Raw genomic sequence first — 10,608 nt, forward strand, 5'->3', positions numbered from 1 at the left:
TGAGTCACTGTGCCTGGCTGGAAATTTTTTAAAATCTTAAAGATTGTATGAGCTGCTATATAGTAGAAGCATAAAAAATTTGTAAGTGAATATTATGGATGATGTGTAACAATAAAATTAGAAACCCAAAAGAAAGAAAGGAAGAAAAAGAAGGAACAGAAGAAACAAAGAAAGAGAAAGAACTTGAGACCTCTAAGAATTCATAGGTCACTTTGCATGGACATAGTCTTGGCAAAGACTTTGCCAAGAGCAGGAAGTATGACCCAGGTCTTGAGAAACGGAGATACGGGAGGAGGGCCTGAAGCGGGGAGGAGGGGATCGCCATTTAGAGCAACTCTTATCTGTAACCTGAGGAGGTGAGACTGTGAGCTTTAAAATTCACATTCAAATCTCACAGCATATATCATGTTCATTGATTCGATCCACAAACAGTAGACAGTTACCACATGCAGTACATAACACTAGACACTGTAGGAGATTCCAGGATGAGAACATGGCAGGTGGTCTCCCTCCAGGAATCACTGTTTTGATTTTCATCATCCTTAAGCAGGAAGAATTTAGTCACTTTTTCCCTGTCTGCCTGCCTTTCTATCAAGAGTCCTGTGTATTCTACTTTATTCTGAATTTCTTTCAAATGGGAGCTATTACTCATATCTATCTGCATCCACCAGTGTCAAGATAGGATTATACAATTAAGTGGGTATTCATTAAATACTCATTGAATAATTGATTAACTCGATTGTTTAAGTAGTAGTTGAGAGGCTGTTATGCTCTAAAGCACACAAGGGAACACTCTGGAGATCAAAGATAAAATAAAAGAAACTGATATATTGGTTAACTGATTGCATTAAAAGACACATATACATGTGTCTTTTACAATACAGATCCTGGCCACTGTTAAATATAATTCAAGCTGGGTGTGGTGGCTCTTGCCTGTTAATCCCAGCACGTTTGGAGGCTGAGGTGGGAGAGGATAACAAGAGCCCAGGGGTTCAAGATCGGCTCGGGTAACATAGCAAGACCTCATCTCTACAAAACATTAAAGAATTAGCTGAGTGTGGTGGCATGCACCTGTAGTTCCAGATACTAGTGAGGCAGAGGTGGGAAGACTTGAGGTGCTTGAGCCGGGGAGGCAGAGATTGCAGTGAGCTGAGATCGCACCACCGTACCCCAGCGTGGGTAACAGAGCAAGACTCTACCTCAAAAAAAGAAAAAAAAAATCAGTATTCTATTTATAGAATACTTGGATATTGTGGGTTCAGTTCCAGACCACCATAATAAAGAGAATAACACAATAAAGTCAGTCACATGAAATTTTTTTGGTTTCCTAGTGCTTATAAAAGTTATGTTCACACTACACTGCAGTCAATTAAGTGTGCAATAGCATTATGTCTAAAAAACAATGTATAATCCTTAATTTAAAAGTAGTTTGCTGCTAAGAAATGCTAGTGATCATCTGAACCTTCAGCGAGTTGAAATCTTTTTGCTGGTAGAGGGTCTTGCCTTGATGTTGATGACTGCTAACTAATCAGGATGGTGATTGCTGACGTTTGGAGTGGCGGTGACAATTTCTTAAAACAAAACAGCAAAGAAGTTTATCACATTCTCTCTTCCTTTCACAAAAGATTTCTCTGTAGCATTTGATGTTATTTTATGGCATTTTGCCAGCAGAACTTTTTCCAAAATTGGATTCAATTCTCTCAAACCCAGTTGCTGCATTATCAACTAAGTTTATGGAATATTATAAATCCTTTGTTGTCATTTCAACAATGTTCACAGAATCTTTACTCCATGGAATCACCAGGAATAGATTCTATCTCAAGAAACCACTTTCTGGCTGGGCGCAGTGGGCAGATCACCTGAAGTCAGGAGTTCGAGACCAACCTGGCCAATATGGTGAAACCCCATCTCTACTAAAAGTACAAAAATTAGCAGGGGCGTGGTGGCAGGTGCCTGTAATTCTAGCTACTTAGGAGGCTAAGGCAGGAGAATTGCTTGAACCTGGGAGGTGGAGGTTGCAGTGGGTTGAGATTGTGCTACTGCATTCCATCCTCGCTGACAGAGTGAGATCCATCTCAAAAAAAAAAAAAAAAAAGAAACCACTTTCCTAGCTCATCTATAAGAAGCAGCTCCTCATTTGTTAAAGCTCTATCACGAGAGTGTAGCAATTCAGTCACATCTTCAGACTCCACTTCTAATTCTAATTCTCTTACTATTTCTACCACATCCACAGTAACTTCTTCTACCAAAGTCTTAAACCCCTCAAAGTCATCCATGAGGGTTGGAATCAACCTCCCCCAAACTCCAGTTAATGTTGATATTTTGTCCTCATCTTATGAATTATGAGTGTTCTTAATGACATCTAGGATGATGAATCCATTCCATAAGGTTTTCAATTTACTTTGCCCAGATTCATCAGAGGAATAACTATCCATGGCAGCTATAGGCTTACAAAATGTATTTTTTAAATAATAAGACTTGGAAGTCAAAAATACTTATTGATTTATGTATTTATGTATTGGTTGCAGAATGGATGCTGTGTCAGAAGGCAGGAAAATAATATTGGTCTCTGTACATGACTAGGTGCATTGTCAATGATCAGTAATATTTTGAAAGGAATCTTTTTTTCTGAGCAGAAGATCTCAACAGTGGGCTTAAAAATATTCAGTAAACCATGCTGTAAACAGAAGTGCTGACGGCCCGGCTTTGTTGTTCCTTTTTGAGAGCGCAGGCAGAGTAGATTTAGCATCATTCTTAAGAGCCCTGGGATTTTCAGAATGGTGAATGAGCCTTACAAGATAGTTGGCTGTCCTTTAAATGTAGACATTGGCTTCTTCTCTTTAACTATGAAAGTCTTAGATGGCATCTTCCAATAGAAAGCTCTTTCCTCTACATTGAAAATCTGTTGTTTAGTGCAGCAGCCTTCATCAAGGATCTTAGCTAGATCTTCTGGACAACTTATTGCAGTTCTAAATTAGCACTTGCTGCTTCACCTTGCACTTTTATGTTATGGAGACAGCTTCTTTCCTTAAGTCTCATGAACAAACCTCTGCTAGCTTCCAACCCTTCTTCTGTAGTTTCTCACTTCTCTCAGCTTTATAGAATTGAAGAGAATTAGGGCGTTGCTCTGGATTAGGCATAGCTTAGGGGAAGGTTGTGGCTGGTTTGATCTTCTAGCAAGACCACTCAAACTTTCTCTGCAACAGCAATAAGGTTTCTTTTTTTTTTTTTTTTTTTTTTTTTATCACTTACATGTTTGCCAGAGTACAAGCACAAGCACAAAAGTCCTACAAGAACTTTTCCTTTGTGTTCACAGCTTGGCTAACTTTGGCACAAGAGGCCCAGCTTTCAGCCTATCTCAGCTCTCAACATGCCTTTCTCAATAAGCTTAATCATTTCTAGCTTTTGATTTAAAGTGAGAGATGTGGGATTCTTCCTTTCACTTTAACACTGTGAGGCCGTTGCAGATTATTAATTGGTCTAAATGTGATATCATTGTTTCTCAGAGAATAGGGAGACCATAGGAGAGAGTGAGAGAGGGGGAAACAGCTAGCTGGTGAAGCAGTCAGAAATCATCCATTTAGGCCGGGCATGGTGCCTCACGCCTGTAACCCCCGCACTTTGGGAGGCTGAGGCGGGTGGATCATGAGGTCAGGAGATCGAGACCATCCTGGCTAACATGGTGAAACCCCGTTTCTACCAAAAATACAAAAAAAATTAGCCGGGCATGGTGGCAGGTACCTGTAGCCCCAGCTACTTGGGAGGCTGAGACAGGAGAATGGCATGAACCCAGGAGGCAGAGCTTGCAGTGAGTGGAGATCACGCCACTGCATTATAGCCTGAGCAACAGATCGAGACTCTGTCTCAAAAAAAAAAAAAAAGAAAGAATTTATAGATTAAGTTAACCATTTTACATGGACGAGATCCATGGTACCCCAGAACAATTACAAAGCGGGTCATGGTGGTTCACACCTGTAATCCCAGTTACTCAGGAGCCTGAGGAGGGAGGAACTCTTGAGCCCAGGAGTTTGAGGCTGCAGTGAGCTATGGTCACACCACTACATTCCAGCCTGGGTGACAGAGTGACACCCCAATCTCAAAAAAAAAACAAAAAAAACCAAAACCAAAACCAACAAAAAATTATAACAGTAACATCAAAGATCACTGATCACAGATCTCCTTAACAGATATGGTAATAATAATAAAGTATGAAATATCATGAGAATTGCCAAAACATGACCCAGAGACAGGAAGTGAGCACACACTGTTTGAAAAACGGTGCCGATAGACGTGATTCGATGAAGGGTTGCCACAAACCTTTAATCTGTAAAAAAATGCAATATCTGCAAAGTGCAATAAAGCAAAGTACACTAAAACAAGATATATCTCTAGTAGATACATGCTTTTGGGGGAGGGAGTGCTAGAAAACACCAGATACCACTTTCTGATAAATGCTAACATCTGTCTTTCAAACTAGTCCCTTCTTCCTATACTTCCATAATGTGTCATTGGAATTCAGTTTTAATTCAGTTTTAATTCAGAAAGAACAGAAGTAGAAAAAGCCACCATCAATTTAAACTTTTTAAATGTTACTCCTTGGCCGGGCATGGTGACTCATGCCTGTAATCCCAGCACTTTGGGAGGCTAAGGTGGGTGGATCACTTGAGGTCAGGAGTTTGAGACCAGCCTGGCTAACATGGTGAAACCCCGTTTCTACCAAAAAGTACAAAAATTAGTCAGGCATAGTGGCAGACACCTGTAGTTCCAGCTACTCCAGAGGCTGAGACAGGAGAATCACTTGAACTCGGAAGGCAGAGGTTGCAGTGAGCCAAGATCACGCCACTGCACGCCAGCCTTGGCAACAGTGAGATCCTGTCTCAAAATAAACAAACAACAAACTAAATAAATAAATGCTACTCCTTGTTGTAAAATTGTAAGGTTAAAGAATAAAACAGAACCACAATTTTTTTCAAGTTCGACATGATAGTAGTAACTTATTCTTAATAAAGCAAATACTGACATCAGAATTAATCCTCAGTCATTTGAAAGGCGTATTCTTTTTTTTTTCTTTTTTTTTTATTATTATTGTACTTTAAGTTCTAGGGTACATGTGCATAACGTGCAGGTTTGTTACATATGTATACCTGTGCCATGTTGGTGTGCTGCACCCATCAACTTGTCAGCACCCATCAACTCGTCTTGAATGGTGTATTCTAACAACTGCAACTCTGACATGACATTCTAATAACTGAAAACGAGTCTGAGCTAATAGTTGTTTCTACCTCAAGAGGCTCCCCTAGTGGCAGTCACAGGGAAACTAAACCCAGGCAGAGCATACTTCTCATGACCGCTCTGTCATTGCAAACCGTTACCTGCGAGTCTCGTCAGAATGCCAATGTAGGTCAGTGGATGTAATAATGACAATAATAATGGGCAGTGTTAATTTGAAGTGCTTTTTTTTTTTTTTTTTTTGAGATGTAGTTTCACTCTGCTGCCCAGGCTGGAGTGCAGTGGTGCCATCTGGGCTCACTGCAGCCTCTGCCTCCTAAGTCCAAGCGATTCTCATGCCTCAGCCTCCCGAGTAACTGGGATTACAGGCGCCTGCCACCACACCCGGTTAAGTTTTTGTAGTTTTAATGGAGATGGGGTTTTTCCATGTTGACCAGGCTGGTCTTGAACTTCTGACCTCAGGTGATCTGACTGCCTCAGCCTTCCAACGTGAAAGGCTTTTTATATGCTTGCAACCATAAGCATGTGGCATGCATTCACTCCTTTATTCTAACCACTGCCATACGCCGCAGAAACTAATTTGAAAAGACAGAAAGGACCACAAATACCCACTTTTGTTTTCATGCTAATGTAGCATCATCACGGAGCACTTCATATTTCTCTTTTGTAGGTGCTGAATCAGTCCACATGCACTGGAACCTGCATGTTCTTCATGTGTGTGCCTGTGTGGCACTGTTGGAGTTAAATGTATTTAAACACATGCATATCAACTTCCCTTGGAGAGAAACATCAAGGGTTCATGGGCTGTACCGGCAGATACCAAGAAAGGCAAGAGATATGCCTTTGACAAATTATAGAAATGCACCCTTTGGTATTTGTGATATTCCTCTGGAACTTATCTTTCTATAAAACAATGCTTTGTAATAATTCTTTGCAAGAATTTTGAACTATTTTTGACTTAGAGTTTCATACTTAATATAGTTACTGTTGAGGGTTTTTTTCTTTTCTGTTTTTCTAATCTAAGCACTGTATTTGGAAACCACTCATGAACAAGAAAAAGATTTCTTTGGCTTTTTTGTCTTTCTTTCTTTTTTCTAGAGACCAGTTCTAATTCTGTTACCCAGGCTGGAGTGCAGTGGTACAATCATAGCTCACTGCAGCTTCAAACTCCTGGATGCAAATGATCCCCCTGCCTCAGCCTCCTAAGTGCTTGGGACTGCAGGAATGTGCCATCATGCCTGGCTAATTTTTATTTAGTTTTTGCAGAGATGGAATCTCACTATGTTGCCCAGACTGGTCTCCAATTCCTGGGCTTAAGGGATCCTCCCACTTCAACCTCCCAAAGTGCTGGGATTACAGGCATGAGCCACTGTACTGGACCTCTTCGCTTTTTTTTTTGAGACTGAGTCTCACTCTGTTGCCCACACAGTGGTGCAATCTCGGCTTACTGCAACCTCTGCCTTCCAGGTTCAAGTGATTATCTTTCCTCAGCCTCCCAAGTAGTTGGGATTACAGACACGTGCCCCTGCGCCCAGCTGATTTTTGTATTTTTGTTAGAAATGGGGTTTCACCATGTTGGTCAGGCTGGTCTCAAACTCCTGACCTCAGGTGATCCACCCGCCTCAGGCTCCCAAAGGGCTAGGATTACAGGCGTGAGCCACGTGCCTGGCTTCTCTTTGCTTTTTGGTCAAAGTGATATTTAAAAAAAAAAAAAAAAAGGATTGGCTTCCTGGGCAATACAAGGAGAATGCCCCTCTCTAACCTGGTCAACTTGTCTCTGAGTATCCTTGGTCAGTTTGTCTACATCTCTTTCTTTATGAAAGAAGATCTTCAAAGGAATGGTTCATTATGAATCCTTTATGGACTATTTAAACGTTGTTGTAAAATATTTCTCCTCTTTGTTGATTCGTGGATTTGCACAAATTATCACTTTCCAGTGCTTGCATTCTGAGTTTCTTTGGTCTAGAAAGTTTGTCAGAAGAGAGAGCTCAGGTTTGAGAGTTAGACTTTAATCCCCAAACGATGACACTCTGGGTAGGCTACTAGTTCTTAAGCACCCCAGCCTCAGTTTCCTCATCTAGAAACCAGGAAAATGCTCATCTGGTAGGGAATGTGAGGAAACAGGGGATCAAGAGCCTGTGGTGAGCAGCAGGGGTTTAATGGTGCTCCCCTCCTTTTCTTTTCCTTACTTACTGTCTCGGCAAATGTAGTTCTTGGTGACATTTTATCTTTTTAAATCTCACTGCTCTGCTTACACAGGAAGTCAAATTAAATAAAGACTGTGTCTCTTGACCTCTTCATGTTATCCTTCCAGTTGTTTCCAGTGACTTCCAAATAAGGGAAACACTGATTACAATGTCACAATTGTATTTTCCAGCAAGTAAGATAAATGTTTTCAGAAAACAGAGATTGGTGGTGAAAATTCTTTTTTGTTCCTAGAATTAAAGCATATTCCACAAATTGAGTTTTGTAAAACCTGCACAGTGGTTAAGCTAACACAGGCCTTTGACAGTTGGCCAACCAGTTTTTCATGAGCTGAATGATGCTGGCAGAGTGACTCAGGTCCTCTGAGCCTCAGTTTCCTTATCTGTAAAATGAGGAAAAGCATCAACATTGTAAGGCTGCAGAGCAGAATAAGGAGAGAAAATGCTTGGCAGGATGCCCAGCACATGACGAAATGATTTGAAGCTGTCATCAGCTTTTCTGAAGAATACTGGACAGCAGTTGTCTTTCCATGTTTCTTCAAGAAGTCACTTGCATTATCTTAGACAAAGTATTTTTTTATATTGCCCACATACAGTCCAGTGCCCTGATCCCTAGACTTCCGGGTGGGAATCTGGGCTTGCCTTATGGTCACTAGCAACTTGATCTTGACCCCGACCCTACTCAACCTCATTTTCCTCACTTGGAATTTGGATGTAATATTTTTCCGGCCCACTTTGCAGTTTTGTAACTCTCAGAGGAGAAATGATTGATTTAAAGCACTTCTTAGGTCGGGCGTGGTAGTCACGCCTATAATCCCAGCACTCTGAGAGGCTGAGGTAGGTGAATCACCTGAGGTCAGGAGTTCCAGACCAGCCTGGCCAACACGGTGAAAACCCGTCTCTACTAAAAATACTGGGGGTGGTGGTGCATGGCTGTAATCCCAGCTACTCAGGAGGCTAAGGCAGGAGAATCACTTGAACCTGGGAGGCGGAAGTTGCAGTGAGCTGAGATTGCCCCATTGCACTCCAGCCTGGATGACAAGAGCGAAACTCAGTCTCAATAAATAAATAAACAAATAAATCACTTTGCAAATTATCAAGGACTGAATGAAATATTTAGAGAAAAATCTTCTCAGGCTCTGTTTTCCATTTGAAGAAGAGCTTGGGCTTTGGGGCCAGATGGACTGGAGTTTGATACCTGTTCCTCCACTTAGAGGTTGTGTGTTTCTGGGCAGATATTTTAGCCTTTTTGTGCCTTAGTTTACTCATATGTAAAATAAGAATAATTATAGCATTTCATGAGGTTGCAATGTGAATTAATGAGTTAACGCAGTGAGGACTAAACTCTGATTTTTCTCTGGCCCAAATTCCTGTCAAAGTGGTCTGGGGAGTCATGCCCTACAAATCATAAATTCTCATCAGATGGGTTTTATTTAGCCCTGTATACCATGACTTACTTTCCAACCTGGCTCTGGCATAACATTACAAGACAAGGAAGAAAATCAAAATACTTTATCCCAAAACATGTTTCTTTGCCATATTTTGAAATGGCCCTGCAAAGCTGTTCTTTGTGGGGTAAAATTTGCATCTGTAAAGAATCTCTGTTAACAAAGCTAGATCTTTTTCTTCCGGACCCTCCCAATCCTGAAGAGATTAACTAAGATCTGAATAGGAAACATTTGTCATCTATTGTCTCTAAGGGCAGCCACTTATAAGACTTCAAAGAACTTTGGTCCCCACAATCTTTATCTTAACCTGAACATTTCCTTTCTATCAATCTCAGGTCTTTAGACAAATTCAACCAATTATCAACCAGAAAATTTTAAATTCACCTATAACCTGGAACACCCCTCCCCCACCAACCCGCTTTGAGTTGCCCTGCCTTTCTGGATCAAACCGATGTATTTCTTAAATGTATTTGATTGATGTCTCATGCCTCTCTGAAATGTATGAAAACAAGCTGCGCCCCAACCACCTTGGGCACAGGTACTCAGGACCTCCTGAGGGCTGTGTCACAGACCATGGTCACTCATATTTGGCTCAGAATAAATCTCTTCAAATATTTTAGAGTTCAATTATTTTCATTGACAGTAGTAAAGTACTTAGAATAGTGACTGATGTATGTAAGAGCTAAACAATGTTATTTATTCTCTTTTTAAAAATTTATTTTGCCTGTAATCCCAGCACTTTGGAAGGCCAAGCTGGGTGGATCACTTGGGGCCAGGAGTTCAAGACTAGCCTGGCCAACATGGCAAAACTTTGTATCTACTAAAAATACAAAAATTAGCCAGGCATGGTGATGCACACCTTTAGTCCCAACTACTGGAGGGGCTGAGGCACAAAAATGGCTTGAACCTGGGAGGCAGAGGTTGCAGTGAGCCAAGATTGTGCCATTGCACTCTTACCTGGACAACAGAGTGAAACCCTGTCTCAAAAAAAATGTTTTTCCTTTATTATTTTTTCCATCTGTCTAATCAGTTGAAACTTTTTTTAAATTTTCTTTCTTTCTTTTGTGGTTTTTGTTTTTGAGGAGACAGGGCCTTGCTTTGTTGCTCAGGCTGGTCTGACACTGGGATTATAGCTGTGAGCTACCTTCTGGCCTTCTATTTTGAAATGGAGGAGTTGAGCTATCTTATCTCTGTCATGCCTCCTAGTTTATATATTCTTTGATATTTACATATGCATTTTCTAGAGCAAGAATTATTTTATTTTTTATTTTTTTCGTTTTTTGAGATGGAGTCTCACTCTGTTGCTTAGGCTAGAATGCAGTGGCACGATCTCAGCTCACTGCAACCTCTGCCTTCTGGATTTAAGTGATTCTCCTGCCTCAGCCTCCCAAGTAGCTAGATTACAGACATGCACCACCATGTCAGGCTGATTTTTGTATTTTTAGTAGAGACAGGGCTTCACCATGTTGGCCAGGCTGGTCTCGAACTCCTGATTTCAGGTGATCCACCCTCCTCGGCCTCCCAAAGTGCTGGGATTACAGGCATGAGCCACCGTGCCTGGCCACAAGAAGTACTTTAAATCCAGGAGTTTTTGCTGTAACAGTCTTCTACTGATGACATTAAAATTTAGATTTATAGATTTATGGAAATTCCTGATTACTTGATATTAAGATGAAGTCCCCAAATTCTCATCATCTGTCACTTGATACTGTTTGGACGAATGGAGG

Source organism: Colobus angolensis, unplaced genomic scaffold (genome assembly GCF_000951035.1).
Source record: "Colobus angolensis palliatus isolate OR3802 unplaced genomic scaffold, Cang.pa_1.0 Scaffold52, whole genome shotgun sequence".
Taxonomy (NCBI): Eukaryota; Metazoa; Chordata; class Mammalia; order Primates; family Cercopithecidae; genus Colobus; species Colobus angolensis.